The sequence below is a fragment of the Ochlerotatus camptorhynchus genome, unplaced genomic scaffold (assembly GCF_037179485.1).
Source record: "Ochlerotatus camptorhynchus isolate MF236.1 unplaced genomic scaffold, CSIRO-AGI_Acam_v1.1 ptg000770l, whole genome shotgun sequence".
NCBI classification, from domain to species: domain Eukaryota; kingdom Metazoa; phylum Arthropoda; class Insecta; order Diptera; family Culicidae; genus Ochlerotatus; species Ochlerotatus camptorhynchus.
The window spans coordinates 415,790-433,647 of NW_027041237.1; the positions used below are offsets into that span (position 1 = coordinate 415,790).

At 33.4% G+C, this 17,858-nt stretch overlaps 1 pseudogene; it reads right to left on the bottom strand.

Moving 5' to 3' along the window:
• Positions 1 to 8,723: 8,723 nt before the first annotated feature.
• On the bottom strand, positions 8,724 to 9,758 carry LOC135714980 (uncharacterized; annotated as a pseudogene).
• Positions 9,759 to 17,858: the final 8,100 nt, after the last annotated feature.

Below are 17,858 nucleotides of genomic sequence, written 5' to 3' on the forward strand. Positions count from 1 at the left end.
TATGAATATGCAATCGCACTTAACGACTATTCAGATACTGTTGATATAGAAAATGATCAAATTCTACTGAGAAATGATCTAATTTGCACTTATTCTGATGGAAAATGTCTAGACTCTGAAGAAGGTTATTTAACTTGCGATGTAGATATGGACAAAAAATGTGAAAATACAGAATTTGAAGTAATTTATGAAGGATTGATTAATTCATTCCCATCTAAAAAACCGTCTATCAGTCATCTACAGTAAAATATCAGATGCACAAGTGTTTTTTATAAAAAAATGAACCTACGAAAATGTGTGACTACAATGGATTCACAACTGATCACCCGAGAATTTTAATAATCGAAATTAACAACATCAAATCACAATTTAAAAGAAAAGCATACTCTGGTAAAAATCTGGATCTATTTACATACTTTAATTAAAAAAATAACGTTTGTGGAAAATTACATTGGTCAAAATTTAGACGATATTAATAATATAATTGAGTCTGAAATGTGCAAATTGTATAAAGCCATTCTAGCATTTAAAAAAACAAACAAAATTAACATTAGCAAGATTAAATCCAAATGAATTTGTTACGAGTATTATGAAACGAAGTGGATATACAGCTGTAGTAGCAGGAGAAGTTCTCGATTTTTTAGAATGTTAACCAGTATACGTTATCCCAAGGCCCGCTGAGGAATGCTATCAAGAAATACCCGTTAATTATAACAATAAATCAATGTTTTTAGCGCCAGTAATGCGTGTACTACAATTTGTAACCAGTTGGTTACAATCCGTGGATTTTCTTCTGTATGAGTTATTGTTGGTTGGGAAAATTCAGGTTTTGTTAAACCTAAAACAGTAGACACACACAAGAGCGAGAGGGTTTGTGCCGCTGCAAGGAACAAGAATGTTACTGAAGGGAAAAACTATTATACAACATCTCGCACGAAAATGGTTGTGCTAAAAGAGGGAGAATGATAATTATTGGATATATTGGAGAGGTCATCTTCGAGTGGAAGATTGACCACAAACAAACAGGCGTCCGTGTGCAAAATACCGGTATTTTTAAGTGCAGTGCCATTTAGTGTACCCCCCCCCCCCCTTGTGGGGTTTCTGGGATATTGGACTGCCTCCGTTCAGGACCTCGTAACGTAAAATAAAACGGTCTCACACGGCTCGGCTCGGAAGTCAAGATGGCTTCCGAGCCTAATCGCAAATGAACCTCGATCGTCCGTCAGGGACGATTCCCTCAGGCCGGTGGCCTTAATTTCCAGGGAGGGTCCCGTCTTGGCTCGACCAAGGTGGCCATGTCACGGTCAGCCGATGCCATCAACGACGGAAGACGTCTGCCAGCCAAACGAGCCAGCAACGCCTGCTTAGCCGTATGTGGCTGATGAACGCCAGCAGATCCGCCATTCTCCCAATTTTTCAACGAAACGCTGTTAGCAGCCCACGTCTCAAGATTCTGGCCACACGGTAGTGCAGGAGCAGCCGTGTGGGGCAACGCCAGCGTCGCGACGCCGAAGGAGATTTTGCTGCAGCAGTGAGTACCGTACCGTTTATAAACTCTCGCTTACACGCCACACAAATATATGAAAACCCACACCCACACGCCACAGAAAAGGGCAAATAAATGTTATAGAAAATGTGAATGTTCCTGTGTTTTCATACGTTGTCCGCGTAGCCCCTCCAAATACCCAGTAACATGCCGGCCCTGCGACACAGTTCGGGGGTCTCATGCTACTGAGTTAGTTACCCGCCATAGTCACAATTGGCGACCGACGTAAAATCTTGAAAGGAATTCGGAGGATCACTTAAAGTATGAAAATCTAATGATTTTCCAACGGGAGGTGGCAGGGATACGTGCTTAGCACGAATATCAAAAACCGTACACTTGAAACGAGACCGATGAAAAGTGTAAGAGTTCATAGTATTTTGCAAAATCAAAAGAGGTCCTGAACGAGAGGATACAAATCAAAAATAGTTCAAACGATTTTAACTTGTTCGTGATCGTCCAAATTTATATATTAAAAATCATATCCACCCTACCCGTACTATACTTACCGTACATACTCACCTATGATGTGATGTAGTAATAATTAAGTCAAATGCAGCTCACTTATACTTAACATCCACCACAATGTTTGACATTGACAACTTTTCTTTTTATAGAACAATTCCCTATTTTTGCCCAGACCAGAAGGGTCTGTGGCACTAAAAGAATTAAATTTATGTTTATTTTTTTTATTTTTAGGATAAAAGCAATCACTTATTCTAGTGCCATAATGGTGAATGACACAGCAGGTAGCTGGGCATGGATGCACGAGTTGGCAAAGAGTCATCGAGACTTATCCTTGGAACTTGGTCCACAGATCCTCCCCGACCACCACCGCTACAGTCCAAACCAGCACACCAGTAGGAATCGATTGGCCTAAAAAGAAAAATACAACAACAGTTAGTTGATGGAAAGTTGTTTTAAAATTTTCAAGAGAAGATTTATTTGTGCTTTCAATTTATTAAGGAGTTCAACACTCCATTAAAATCAATTATGGATCACCGGATCATAATTGATTGTTCCTGTTGATGGAACAAGGGATTTTCGTACCACTTGTCAACTTATGTTGACCATTTTATGCATCGATCAATTTGAACGATCGGCGATTTGTTTTAATTCACTGAATTATTGTGCACACTTTACTCACCTGCAGTGCATCTTGCTTACACAAGATGACTAGCACGGTAATCCCTGGATTTCATGGGTTTTCTGCAGGCAGATCTGGGAAGATTTCGGCTCTGGCAGCAAAACACTCCACCCACTCCAATATACACAAACACCTACAAGAAATATACTGCCGTTATATGCATAACTGTCCCATGTTCTATGCAATCCTTATATATCGTGGGACTCTTATGCGTATAAAGGCAGTATAGTCGAGTATGCATTATCGATATTATCATTATCAATTTTGATTGAAATTCGGTCGGTTTAAACGGAGGAAAGCACACGAAACACGAAAAACATTTACTTTAATTATGTTTACATGATTGACAGTTGTTTGCAGGCTTGCTTCCACTCACTTGCTATAAAAAAGTGATTTTCTGAATTTTGAATTCATTAGTTGTTATTATGATATTTTGTACTTGTTAGATACAAGAAAAAGTTGAAAGGCAAGTGTTTGACACATAAAACCTGTCAAATTTGCTTTGAGATAGTCACAATCAGCGATTTTACGACTCGCGAGCGCTCACTCTGAGTGAACGCACACGAAACATAAAATCGCTGATTGTAACACTCTGGAAGCGAAATTGACAGGTTTAATGTGTCAAATAATTGCCTTTCAACATCTTCTTGTATCTAACAAGTACAAATTATCATTATAACGTCTAATGGTCCAAAATTCAGAAAATAATTTTTTTATAGCAAGTGAGTGGAAGCAACCCTGGTTGTTTGTTTATCTATTGGTGACGTTTAACAATCTGTCACCGGTGAATGATCGCTTGATCGACTAATCGATGAAATGACAGTTCACCCGCCGGTAAATCCCGCCTGTGCAAGGAGGACTACCTAAAGCCCTACAGTAAAAGTATGGACGACTGTCACCACAAAACTGAAAAAAAGCTGTTCCAATCGAGCAAAGCGGTGCATTCTGACGGTTCGATAGGAACAACTTTGGACAGACGTCCATACTTTTACTGTAGGGCTTTAGGACTACCAATGCGAAAGATCGAAAGTGATCTAAATGTAAATTATGTAAATCTTATAAATAAGGTTGAAAAATTGTTTTGCTGCAGCATTGTAAATATGTTTATATGAATGTTTATCCATTATTCTGGATGATTTTTGTTATTTATTAGTTTAAAATAAATGAGTAGTGCACGTTTTAATTATTATTTTTTAAATTGTTTTAATTTATTATTTTAAATTGTATGTACATATAATAGTATGATTGAGATTTCGCATTTTCAAGTAGATTGTAAATAATTTGTTTTGATTGTTTGTGATGCGGTTGCACTTCCATGATACCGTTTGAGCCGTTTGATAAAAATTACATTTTTCATCGGGGTAGTGGATAGTGTAACCATTTGGTTACAATCCGTGGATTTTCTTCTGTATGAGTTATTGTTGGTTGAGAAAATTCACGTTTTGTTAAACCTAAAACAGTAGACACACACAAGAGCGAGAGGGTTTGTGCCGCTGCAAGGAATAAGAATGTTACTGAAGGGAAAAACTATTATACAACATCTCGCACAAAAATGCTTGTGCGAAAAGAGGGAGAATGATAATTATTGGATACATTGGAGAGGCCATCTTCGAGTGGAAGATTGACCACAAACAAACAGGCGTCTGTGTGCAAAAGACCGGTATTTTTAAGTGCAGAGCCATTTAGTGTACCCCCTCCCCTTGTGGGGTTTCTGGGATATTGGACTGCCTCCGTTCAGGACCTCGTAACGTAAAATAAAACGGTCTCACGTGGCTCGGCTCGGAAGTCAAGATGGCTTCCGAGCCTAATCGCAAATGAACCTCGATCGTCCGTCAGGGACGATTCCCTCAGGCCACACGGTAGTGCAGGAGCAGCCGTGTGGGGCAACGCCAGCGTCGCGACGCCGAAGGAGATTCTGCTGCAACAGTGAGTACCGTACCGTTCATAAACTCTTGCTTATACGCCACACAAATATGTGAAAACCCACACCCACATGCCACAGAAAAGGGCAAATAAATGTTATAGTAAATGTGAATGTTCCTGTGTTTTCATACGTTGTCCGCGTAGCCCCTCCGAATATCCAGTAACATGCCGGCCCTGCGACATGGTTCAGGGTTCTCATGCTACTGAGTTAGTTACCCGCGAGTGTCTGGTCATACCATAGTCATAAATAAAGAGGAACTGAAATAGAATGTACTCCGCTTTTACATGCAAAATTTATGTTCGGAAATGGATGGTACACAACAGATGGAAGATTTCGTGAAACTACACAACCAAAGAAATTAACAACTGATGTAGTAACAAGTTGGACTAACACCCCTTTAACTAATCTCTTGAAAACTGGAGTTTATGATTCTGATAATTTAAATAAAATGAGAAGCATGATTTACGAATAAAGAGAGAAACGCGTTGCTTCATCAGTTATGTATAAGGTATTAGCAGGTCAGCATCCTAGTACACAAGGATTTAATTTTGATGCATTAATTTCTGAAAAAATAATTGATAACGCTATACGTAAATATTGGTCGAAACTTATTTCGTGGTCTACATGACTAGGAAATATAACTTCTAAAGCTATAGGATTTGATATGATTGGTAGGATAATAAAATTTATACATGGTCAAATATTATATGATATTTATGGATTAAGCTAGCAGTTATTAGCATCTTTGTGGGAATCATTGACAAATTTCTTATCGCACAGTGGTGTAGTGGTAAGCATGATTACCTCTCACCCCAGCAGGCCTGGGTTCAATCCCAGTCGGCGCCGCCGGGATGTTCTGAGGTATAACATCTCTGATCACGCCTTCCTTCGGATGGGAAGTAAAGCCGTTGGTCCCCGGTTCATGAGTTGATGGGTCGATAGGTAGGGTCCAGGTGTGGGAGATGCCTTCCTGGCACGTCGGTAGCATTGGTGCTCAGCACGGAAAACAAGATCGACGGAAAAAAACAAACCAAAGGAAAAAAAAAAGTACAAAGAGAAGCGCAAAAAATAATAAATTTAACGAACAGAATTAAGATGAATTAAGGATAAATGAAGAAAACGAAATATCTAAAAATCATTACAAACCGCCACAGGGAATTTATCCACAAATTAATAAATAGATTACATATTAAAACATCGCTTATCGTCAGTAGTTATGTAAACCTAGTAGATTTACGAAGGGCAGAATGTTACGAACGCAATACAGACTTGTTATCGATATTGACCAACAAAACCGTAATAAAATGACGCCAGAATTTTGGGAAAAAGCCAGACACAAAAAGAAAGGTGTTCTACTCACTGTCTACATAGCTAAGAAGAGCATTCTTAGGTGAAATATTTTAGGAAAAAAATTGTATAAATAGCAATAGTTTCTTGTGAATAAAGTTAGCTATCGTTAGACAACCGAACGGTTAAGATCTGGTAAATTACTGGAAAATCCGAAAGACGATTACTCTCAAGTAATTGCGAAAAGGTTAGCTCGTATAGAGATTAATAATACTTCTTTTCTCCTCCAATTGCTAACCCTCCGACAGTGAGAGGGATCTAGTCTGGAGCTTTGAAAGGCCGAAGTCTTTATTCAATCTCATAACTAACGCAGAAGAAAGCTTAGTTGTTCAATCGCCTCTTTCTCCTCCAATCGCTAACCTTCCGACAGTGAGTAGGAAAATCATTTTTGCAGTATGGAGAATATCAGAAAATCCATGATTTTTGACTAAACATGCTTTCATAGAAGTAAAAAAATTAACGAGTTTTTACCTTATCACCACAATAATGTACTCGTGCAATTTTTGTGCATCTTAAACTGCTCATAAAGACGATAATGAATAAAAACTGAAAATTTTCATGCATTTCCAAATGGTTTCCTACCATTTCCATACATTCGAAACTGACTGGCCCTTTGGCTGTGGATGATGTCAAAAACAACAAAACACGATTAATTGTTGGTCTAGATTCTCGACAAAAGTTTGAACTGAACGATTTAATTTTAATACTCTGAACCTGATGCCTCCGGTAAAATGTGTAACTGCAAAATTGCAATGACTTTTTTTTTGACCAATTTTTAATATATGACTTTTTTTATGACCAATTTTATAGATTTATTCGGTATCAATAGGTTCAAAATCTATCGATAATTTGTTGTGCAATGATTTTTCAAACCCTGTCAATTGACCGTTACACATTTTACAGGAGGCATCGTGTTAAGATAATTAAGTATAACATCTTAAAAAGATTATCAAACAAAAACGCACTGGTTACAGTTACAGATATAAATTTTCAAACACTTTTCAGTTGCTTCACAGCGATATAAATGTGAAAAGGCTTAGGCGTTCACCTCTATGTTCACCCTTTTGTCCACCTCAAATATTCAAAAGCATTCCAACAAGAAGTTCACTAAACTTCCGACGAGCAGTTCAGAGATCTTTCGACGAGAGGTTCATAGAACTTTCTATAGAAATATTCTAGAACTTTTGAAGAAAATTTCACATAGCTTTCCAAAACTTTATTAAATATCCCTGAAGCTCCGACCAGAAATTCAGAGTATTTCCGTCGAGAAGTTTAGAAATCTTCCAAAGACAAGTTCAGGGAATTCCCGACGAGATGTTCATTGAACTTCCAACGAAAAGTTCACAGAGCTTCAGACGTGAAGTTCAGAGGACTTCTGTTTGGAAGTTCATAGAACTACCAACGAAAAGTTCCCAGAACTTCCGGAGAAAAAATCACAGAACTTCATTCAATTTCCCTGACGATCACAGAACTCTATTAAAGTTTCAACCAGAAGTTCAGTGATCTTCCGTTTAAAAGTTAAGAGATTCACGGAAGTTCTGACAAATATTTTCCGACGAGAAGTTCAAAGAACTTCCGATAAGATGTTCACAGAACTTTCTTGAAGTTCCCATGAAAAGTTTACAGAACTTTCGACGATAAGTTTAGAGATTTTCTAAAGAGAGGATCCGGAAACAAAGAAGTTTAGCGAATTTCCGACGAGAAGTTCAGAGATCTTGCCGGGTAGAATCATTAATATTGATTTGCTTAGTTGATATGGATTAGCATTACATAAGAGATAAAATATCTAGAAATAATATCAAAACATTGCATGCCGAATATAATTTTAATAACAAATGCTGATATTTGCATTTCAAACAAATATCTATACTTTAGTACTTTGTTATTAATTTTATAACGTGATTTCTTAATTTACTATTGAAGCTATGTCAGGCACACAAATAAGATTTTTTTTACCTCTTATATCGTCCTAAGGCATAATATTTTCTGATATCAAGATCATAATTTTGTATGTCTGAGATATTTTCATCTACCCGGGTTCCGACGAGTAGTTCAGAGAAATTCCAAGAAGAAGTTCAGAGAACTGTCAAGGAGCGATTAATAGAAGTTCCGACGAGGAGTTTAGAGAACTTGCGAGGAGAAATTCACATAATCTCACAGAAGTACAGAGAACTTACAACAAGAAATGCAGAAAACTACTGACGATAAATTCCGAGAACTTTCTACTCACACGGAGAACAAATTATAGCAGACGCAATTATTTTTCCGGTCAAAATAACTATATTGTTCAATTGTTTTAGAGATAATCCGAAACTATAGTGGATTTGACTATATATAGAGGGCAACAACTATAGTCCATAGTTGGCTCCTCGGTTGGCTCAACTATATTTTCCAGTAGATGAACAAACGTCAATCTTCAAAATACAACTATGCTTTAGTTGATTCAAGAAAACTATTGTTAGAAAAGCAAAATTTTACAATGTTTTTTAAACGAACTGCTCTTCATTATCGACATATTAAGGAAGTTTGTTTTGCTTCTTTATCGATCTCAAAAACACAACTGCAAAATCATAAAAAAAGTGAACAAGAACATTCAACTTAGATTTGAACCGTGTTCATCTGCGTGAGAACCAGCTATCTTATCGCCTGCTCTACGCATCACAAGTTAAAAGTATGTGGATTTATGATGATCATTTGTGTTGGCCAGCCAGTGAACCGCCATGGGAAATTCCTGCGTAGACCGAAAGTTGGCCTGCAAATTTCGGTGCCGTAAGTCGCGATGCGGGAACCGTTGGCTGCGTACAACCCCATTCTTGGAGTCGGTTTAAGTTTCTGGCACGGTGAGCATGGCAGAACCGATAAGTCTGCGCCGGTATCAATCAAAAACTTGTAGTTAGTGGCCGGATCGTGAATTGTTAGACGGGATTGACCAACTTCGCCACATTCGCCCGTCGTCGATTGTAGCTGCACTAGTTTTTTGATTTGAACTGACAAGGCTCTCGACAATTCTTAGCATTGGATCCGAACTTTCTGTGGTAGAAACAATACGGATGGTATTCTCATGAGCCGCTTCGAGAACTCTGCTGTCTGCTGAAACTCCTGTTACGAGGTCTGCTTCTCTCTCGACGGAAAGCGGCAATCTCTTTGCTTCTGTCCGGTGAAACTGTAGCGGAAGAAACGATTCGAGTCCTGGTGATGTCTGCGAGCTTGTCGGCTTGCTCGGCAAGCTGCGACATATGAAGTGTGGCTTCTGACACTTTAAGAACGGCTTGCGTGGTTTCGGGAAGTTGCTTCATCCATAGCGATTTGATATTTTTTTCGTCGTTGATAACGTCCCTGGCAAGATCCCTCATTTCGCGTAGAAGCTGCGATGGTTTGCGATCACCCAGGTCGCAGCCGCGTAGTAGCTGCTGCATGCGGTTTTGTTCACTTGTGCTATATTCCTGGGTAATTCTTTCCTTAATTTTAGTATACTTGACATCAGCTGGAGGGTCACGGATAATGTCCGAACAGCATGCGAGGATATCCGAGTCGATGGCTGTTAGAACGTGGTAATAGCGAGTATCTTCCCGAGTAATTCTGGCTAGCGTAAATTGTGCTTCGAGCTGTGCAAACCATAGAGTCGGATCACGCTTCCAGAAAGGTCCAATTTTGATGCCGATTTTGTTTACTGCAATCGCAATGCCGGCAGCGTTGCTCGTAGCAGCAGCATTGTTTGCAACGGTTGCTTGTGCTGCTTGCAACTCTTCTTGTAGGCGGATAATTTCATTTTTCAGGAGTTTTTCATTCGACACGAAACAGAAAAAAAGCCACACAAAAAAATCATCGAAAAATAAAAAAGGCGAAAAAAAATTTTTGAATTTTTTTTTCAATTTTCGATGCCAGCCACAAAAAAAAATCAACCATAAAGAAAAAAAAAATAAAAAGGCGAAAAAAAAATTCTTGATTTTTTTTCCTTCTTTCGATGCCAGCCACACAAAAAAAAAATAGAAAAATAAAAAAGGCGAAAAAAAATTCTTAATTTTTTTCCATATTCGATGCCAGCCACAAAAAAAATCTTCGAAAAATAAAAAAGGCGAAAACAAATTCTTACATTTTTTCCATTTTCGATGCCACACAGCCACACAAAAAAAACATCAAAAAAGAAAAATAGGCGAAAAAATATCTTGATTTTTTTTTCCCATTTTCAATGCCAGCCACAAAAAAAATCATCGAACAAAAAAATTAAATTTAATTTCCCCATTTTCGATGCCAGCCACACAAAAAAAATCATCGAAAAATAAAAAAGGCGAAAAAAAATTCTTAAATTTTTTTTCCATTTTCGATGACAGCCACAAAAAAAATCATCAAAAAAGAAAAAAAAAAACAAACAAGAAAGGCGAAAAAAATTCTTGATTTTTTTTTCATCATATTCGATGCCAGCCACACAAAAAAAATCATCGAAAAATAAAAATGGGAAAAAAAAATTCTTAATTTTTTTTTTCCATTTTCGATGCCAGCCACAAAAAAAAATCATCAAAAAAGAAAAAAAATATAAAAAAAATCTTGATTTTTTTTTCCTTTTTTCGATGCCAGCCACACAAAAAAAAAACTTCAAAAAAGAAAAAAGAAAATGGGTTAAATATTTTTGATTTTTTTCCCCATTTTTGGTGCCAGCCACACAAAAAAAAACATCAAAAAAGAAAAAAAAATAAAAAAGGTGAAAAAAAATTCTTGATTTTTTTCCCTTTTTCGATGCCAGCCACACAAAAATAAATCATCGATAAGGAAAAATAAAACAGGGCGAAAAAAATATCTTGTTTTTTTTCCATATTCGATGCCAGCCACACAAAAAAAAACATCAAAAAAGAAAAATAGGCGAAAAAATATCTTGATTTTTTTTCCCATTTTCAATGCCAGCCGCAAAAAAAAATCATCGAAAAAAAAAATTAAATTTTATTTCCCCATTTTCGATGCCAGCCACACAAAAAAATCATCGAAAAATAAAAAAGGCGAAAAAAAATTCTTAAATTTTTTTTCCATTTTCGATGACAGCCACAAAAAAAATCATCAAAAAAGAAAAAAAAAAAAAAACAAACAAGAAAGGCGAAAAAAATTCTTGATTTTTTTTTCATCATATTCGATGCCAGCCACACAAAAAAAAAAATCATCGAAAAATAAAAAGGCGAAAAAAAAATTCTTGATTTTTTTCCCTTTTTCGATGCCAGCCACACAAAAATAAATCATCGATAAGGAAAAATAAAACAAGGCGAAAAAAATATCTTGTTTTTTTTCCATATTCGATGCCAGCCACACAAAAAAATCATCGAAAAATAAAATAGGCAAAAAAAATTCTTAATTTTTTTTTTCCATTTTCGATGCCAGCCACAAAAAAAAATCATCAAAAAAGAAAAAAAATAATAAAGGCGAAAAAAAAATCTTGATTTTTTTTTCCTTTTTTCGATGTCAGCCACACAAAAAAAAATTATAAAAAAAGGAAGAAAAAATAAGGTGAAAAAAAATTCTTGAATTTGTTTCCCATTTTCGATGCCAGCCACTCATAAAAACTCATCATACAAGAAAAAAAATAGGCGAAAAAAAATTCCTAATTTTTTTTATCCTTTTTTCGATGCCAGCCACATAAAAAAAATCATCGAAAAAGAAAAAAAAATAAGGTGAAAAAAATTCTTGTATTTTATTTTCCCATTTTCGATGCCAGCCACACAAAAAAATCATCAAAAAAAAAAAATAAAAAAACGGCGAAAAAAAATTCTTGATTTTTTTTTCCTTTTTTCGATGTCAGCCACACAAAAAAAATCATAAAAAAAGGAAGAAAAAATAAGGTGAAAAAAAATTCTTGAATTTGTTTCCCATTTTCGATGCCAGCCACTCATAAAAACTCATCATACAAGAAAAAAAATAGGCGAAAAAAAATTCCTAATTTTTTTTATCCTTTTTTCGATGCCAGCCACATAAAAAAAATCATCGAAAAAGAAAAAAAAATAAGGTGAAAAAAATTCTTGTATTTTATTTTCCCATTTTCGATGCCAGCCACACAAAAAAATCATCAAAAAAAAAATAAAAAAAGGCGAAAAAAAATTCTTGATTTTTTTTTCCTTTTTTCGATGTCAGCCACTCAAAACAAATCATTGAAAAAGAAAAAAAAAAAACAAGGTGAAAAAAATTCTTGATTTTTTTCCCATTTTCGATGCCAGCCACACAAAAAAAATCATCAAAAAATAAAAAGGCGAAAATAAATTCTTAAATTTTTTTTTCCCATTTTCGATGCCAGCCACAAAAAAAGTTCATCAAAAAAGAAAATAAAAATAAAAAAGGCGAAAAAAAATTCTTAATTTTTTTTTCCCATTTTTGATGCCAGCCACACGAAAAAAACCATCGAAAAATAAAAAAGGCGAAGAAAATCTTAAATTTGGTTTTTTTCCATTTTCAATGCCAGCCACAAAAAAAATCATCAAAAAAGAAAATAAAACAAACAAGAAAGGCGAAAAAAATTCTTGATATTTTTTCATCATACTCGATGCCAGCCACACAAAAAAAATCATCGAAAAATAAAAATGGGAAAAAAATTCTTAATTTTTTTTTCCATTTTCGATGCCAGCCACAAAAAAAAAATCATCAAAAAAGAAAAAAAAATATAAAAAAAAAATCTTGATTTTTTTTTCCTTTTTCGATGCCAAGCCAACCACACAAAAAAAATCATCAAAAAAGAAAAAATAAAATGGATTAAATATTTTTTGATTTTTTTCCCCATTTTTAGTGCCAGCCACACAAAAAAAAAACATCAAAAAAGAAAAAAAAATAAAAAAGGCGAAAACAAAAATTCTTGATTTTTTTCCCTTTTTCGATGCCAGCCACACAAAAATAAATCATCGATAAGGAAAAATAAAACAAGGCGAAAAAAATATCTTGTTTTTTTTCCATATTCGATGCCAGCCACACAAAAAAATCATCGAAAAATAAAATAGGCAAAAAAAAATCTTAATTTTTTTTCCATTTTCGATGCAAGCCACAAAAAAAAATCATCAAAAAAGAAAAAAAAAAATAATAAAGGCGAAAAAAAAATTTGATTTTTTTTCCTTTTTTCAATGTCAGCCACACAAAAAAAAATCATAAAAAAGGAAGAAAACATAAGGTGAAAAAAAATTCTTGAATTTGTTTCCCATTTTCGATGCCAGCCACTCAAAAAAACTCATCATAAAAGAAAAAAAAAATAGGCGAAAAAAAATTCTTAATTTTTTTTTATCCTTTTTCGATGCCAGCCACATAAAAAAAATCATCGAAAAAGAAAAAAAAAATAAGGTGAAAAAAATTCTTGTATTTTATTTTCCCATTTTCGATGCCAGCCACACAAAAAAATCATCAAAAAAAAAAAATAAAAAAAAGGCGAAAAAAAATTCTTGATTTTTTTTTCCTTTTTTCGATGTCAGCCACTCAAAAAAAATCATTGAAAAAGAAAAAAAAAAACAAGGTGAAAAAAATTCTTGATTTTTTTTCCCACTTTCGATGCCAGCCACACAAAAAAAAATCATCGAAAAATAAAAATGGGAAAAAAAAATTCTTAATTTTTTTTCCATTTTCGATGCCAGCCACAAAAAAAAATCATCAAAAAAGAAAAAAAATATAAAAAAAATCTTGATTTTTTTTTCCTTTTTCGATGCCAGCCACACAAAAAAAATCATCAAAAAAGGAAAAAATAAAATGGATTAAATATTTTTTGATTTTTTTCCCCATTTTTGGTGCCAGCCACACAAAAAAAAAACATCAAAAAAGAAAAAAAAATAAAAAAGGCAAAAAAAAAATTCTTGATTTTTTTTCCCTTTTTCGATGCCAGCCACACAAAAATAAATCATCGATAAGGAAAAATAAAACTAGGCGAAAAAAATACCTTGTTTTTTTTCCATATTCGATGCCAGCCACACAAAAATATCATCGAAAAATAAAATAGGCGAAAAATATTCTTAATTTTTTTTCCAGCCACAAAAAAAAAATCATCAAAAAAGAAAAAAAAAATAATAAAGGCGAAAAAAAAATCTTGATTTTTTTTCCTTTTTTCGATGTCAGCCACACAAAAAAAAATCATAAAAAAAGGAAGAAAAAATAAGGTGAAAAAGAATTCTTGAATTTGTTTCCCATTTTCGATGCCAGCCACTCAAAAAAACTCATCATAAAAGAAAAAAAATAGGCGAAAAAAAATTCTTGATTTTTTTTATCCTTTTTTCGATGCCAGCCACATAAAAAAAATCATCGAAAAAGAAAAAAAAAATTAGGTGAAAAAAAATTCTTGTATTTTATTTTCCCATTTTCGATGCCAGCCACACAAAAAAATCATCAAAAAAAGAAAAAAAAAATAAAAAAAAGGCGAAAAAAAAATTCTTGATTTTTTTTCCTTTTTTCGATGTCAGCCACTCAAAAAAAATCATTGAAAAAGAAAAAAAAACAAGGTGAAAAAAATTCTTGATTTTTTTTCCCATTTTCGATGCCAGCCACACAAAAAAATCATCGAAAAATAAAAAAGGCGAAAATAAATTCTTAAATTTTTTTTTCCCATTTTCGATGCCAGCCACAAAAAAAATCATCAAAAAAGAAAATAAAAATAAAAAAGGCGAAAAAAAATTCTTAATTTTTTTTTCCCATTTTCGATGCCAGCCACACAAAAAAATCATCGAAAAAAAAAGGCGAAAAAAATATTTAATTTTTTTTTTTCCATTTGTGATGCCAGCCACAAAAAAAGTTCATCAAAAAAGAAGATAAAAATAAAAAAGGAGAAAAAAAAATTCTTGAATTTTTTTTTCCTTTTTCGATGCCAGCCACACAAAAAAAGCATCAAAATACAAAATAGGCGAAAAAAAATTCTTAAATTTTGTTTTCCATTTTCAATGCCAGCAACAAAAAAAGGCGAAAAAAAATTCTTGAATGTTTTCTTTCCTTTTTTAGATGCTAGCCACACAAAAAAAAAAATCATCAAAAAAGAAAAAAAACCAAGGCGAAAAAAAATTCTTGCATTTTTTTTTTCCATTCTCGATGCCAGCAAAAAAATCATCGAAAAAAAAAAAAAAAAAAAACAAGCCGAAAATATTCTTGATTTTTTTCCCATTTTCGATGCAAGCCATATAAAAAAATCATCACAAAATAAAAAAGGCGAAAAAAAAAATTCTTGATTTTTTCCAAAATATTTTTTTTCCTTTTTCGATGCCAGCCACACAACAAAAAACATCAAAAAAGAAAACAAAAAATAAGCGCAAAAAATTCTTGAAATTTTTTTTTTCTATTTTCGCTGCCAGCCGCACAAAAAAATCATCGAAAAATAAAATAGGCGAACAAAAATTCGTAATTTTTTTTTCCATTTTCGATGCCAGCCACAAAAAAAAATCATCAAAACAGAAAAAATAGAAAAGGCGAAAAAAAAGTTCTTGAATTTGTTTTCACCTTTTTCGATGCCAGCCACACAAAAAAAATCATCAATAAAGAAAAAAAAAATAAGGCGAAAAAAATTTTTTGAATTTGTTTTTCCCATTTTCGGTGCCAGCAAAAAAAAAAAATAATCGAAAAAGAAAAAAAAGGCGAAAAAATAATTATTGATTTTTGTTTTCCTTTTTCGATGCCAGCCACACAAAAAAATCATCGAAAAATAAAAAAGGCGAACAAAATTCCTAATTTTTTTTCCCATGTTCGATGCCAGCCACACCAAAAAATCATTGAAAAATAAAAAAGGCGAAAACAAATTCTTAATTTTTTTTTCCATTTTCGATGCCACCCACACAAAAAAAGCATCGAAAAATAAAATAGGCGAAAACAATTCTTAAATTTGTTTTTTTCCATTTTCGATGCCTGCCATAAAAAAATCATCAAAAAAGAAAATAAAAATAAAAAGGGCGAAAAAAAAAATCTTTCATTTTTTCTTCCATTTTCGATGCCAGCCACAAAAAATCCCAGCCGGCGCCGCCGGGATGTTCTGAGGCATAACATCTCTGATCATGCCTTCCTTCGGATGGGAAGTAAAAGCCGTTGGTCCCCGGTTCATGAGTTGATGGGTCGAAAGGTAGGGTCCAGGTGTGGGAGCTGCCTTCCTGGCACGTCGGAAGCATTGGTGCTCAGCACGGAAAACAAGATCGACGGGAAAAACAAACCAAAGGAAAAAAAAATCGATAAAGAAATAAAAATAAGGCGAAAAAAATTCTTGAATTGGTTTTTTTCCTTTTCGATGCCAGCCACATAAAAAAATCATCAAAAATAAAAAAGGCGAAAAAAAAAATTCTTGATTTTTTTTCCCTTTTTCGATGCCAGCCACAAAAAAACATCAAAAAAGAAAAAAAAGAAAGAAAAAAGGCCAAAAAAAATTCATGATTTTTTTTTTCCTTTTTCGATGCGAGCCACAAAAAAAAACCCATCAAAATATAAAATAGGCGAAAAAGAATTCCTACTTTTTTTCCATTTTCTTTGCCAGCCACAAAAAAAAATCATCAAAAAAGAAAAAAAAACAGGCGAAAAAAAATTGTTGATTTTTTTCCCTTTTTCGATGCCAGCCACAAAAAAAAAAACAACAAAAAAGAAAAAAAAAAAAAGGCCAAAATCAAATTCTTGATTTTTTTTCCTTTTTCGATGCCGGCCACATAAAAAAGTCATCGAAAAATAAAAAAGGCGAAAAAAAAAATCTTAAATATTTTTTTTTCCATTTTCGATGCCAGCCACACAAAAAAAATCATCAGAAAAGAAAGTAATAATAAAAAAGGCGAAAAAATACTTGATTTTTTTTTCCCATTTTCGATGCCAGCCACACAAAAAAAGCATCGAAAAATAAAAAAGGCGAAAAAAAACTTGATTTTTTTTTCCATTTTCGATGCCAGCCACACAAAAAAGTAATCGAAAAATAAAATAGTCGAAAAAAAAATACCTAATTTTTTTTTCCATTTTCAATTTCAGCCACAAAAACAAATCATCAAAAAAGAAAAAAAATAAAACAGGCGAAAAAAAATCTTGATTTTTTTTTGCTTTTTTCGATGCCAGCCACACAACAAAAAATCATCGAAAAAGAAAAATAAATAAGTAAAAAAAATTCTTGAATTTTTTTTCTCATTTTCGATGCCAGCCACACAACAAAATCATCGGAAAATAAAAAAGGCGAAAAAAAATTCTTATTTTTTTTTCCCATTTTCGATGCCAGCCACACAAAAAAATCATCGAAAAATAAAACAGGAGAAAAAAATTCTTAATTTTTTTTTCCCATTCGATGCCAGTCACACAAAAAAAATCATCGCAAAATAAAATAGGCGAAAAAACTTTTTAATTTTTTTTCCCTTTTTCGATGCCTGCCAGAATAAAAAAATCATCAAAAAAGAAAAAAGAAAAAAGGCGAAAAAAAAAATTCTTGAATTTTTTTTCCGTTTTTCGATGCCAGCTACACAAAAAATTATCGAAAAATAAAAGAGGCAAGAAAAAATTCTTAAATTTTTTTTCCCATTTTCGATGCCAGCCACGCAAAAAAAGCATCGAAAAATAAAATAGGCGAAAAAAATTCTTAAATTTGTTTTTTTTTTTCATTTTCAATGCCAGCCACCAACCAAATCATCAAAAAAGAAAATAAAAATAAAAAAGGCGAAAATTAATTCTTGAATTTTTTTCCTCTTTCGATGCCAGCCACACAAAAAAATCATCGCAAAATAAAAAAGGCGAAAAAATTTCTAATTTTTTTTCCAGTTTCGATGCCAGCCACATAAAAAAATCATCAAAAAAGAAAAAAGGCGAAAAAAAATTCTTGAATTTTTTTCCCATTATCGATGCCAGCCACACAGAAAAATCATCGGTAAATAAAAAAGGCGAAATAAATTCTTAAATTTTTTTTTCCATTTTTCGATGCCAGCCAGACTAAAAAAATCATCAAAAAGAAAAAAAAAGGGCGA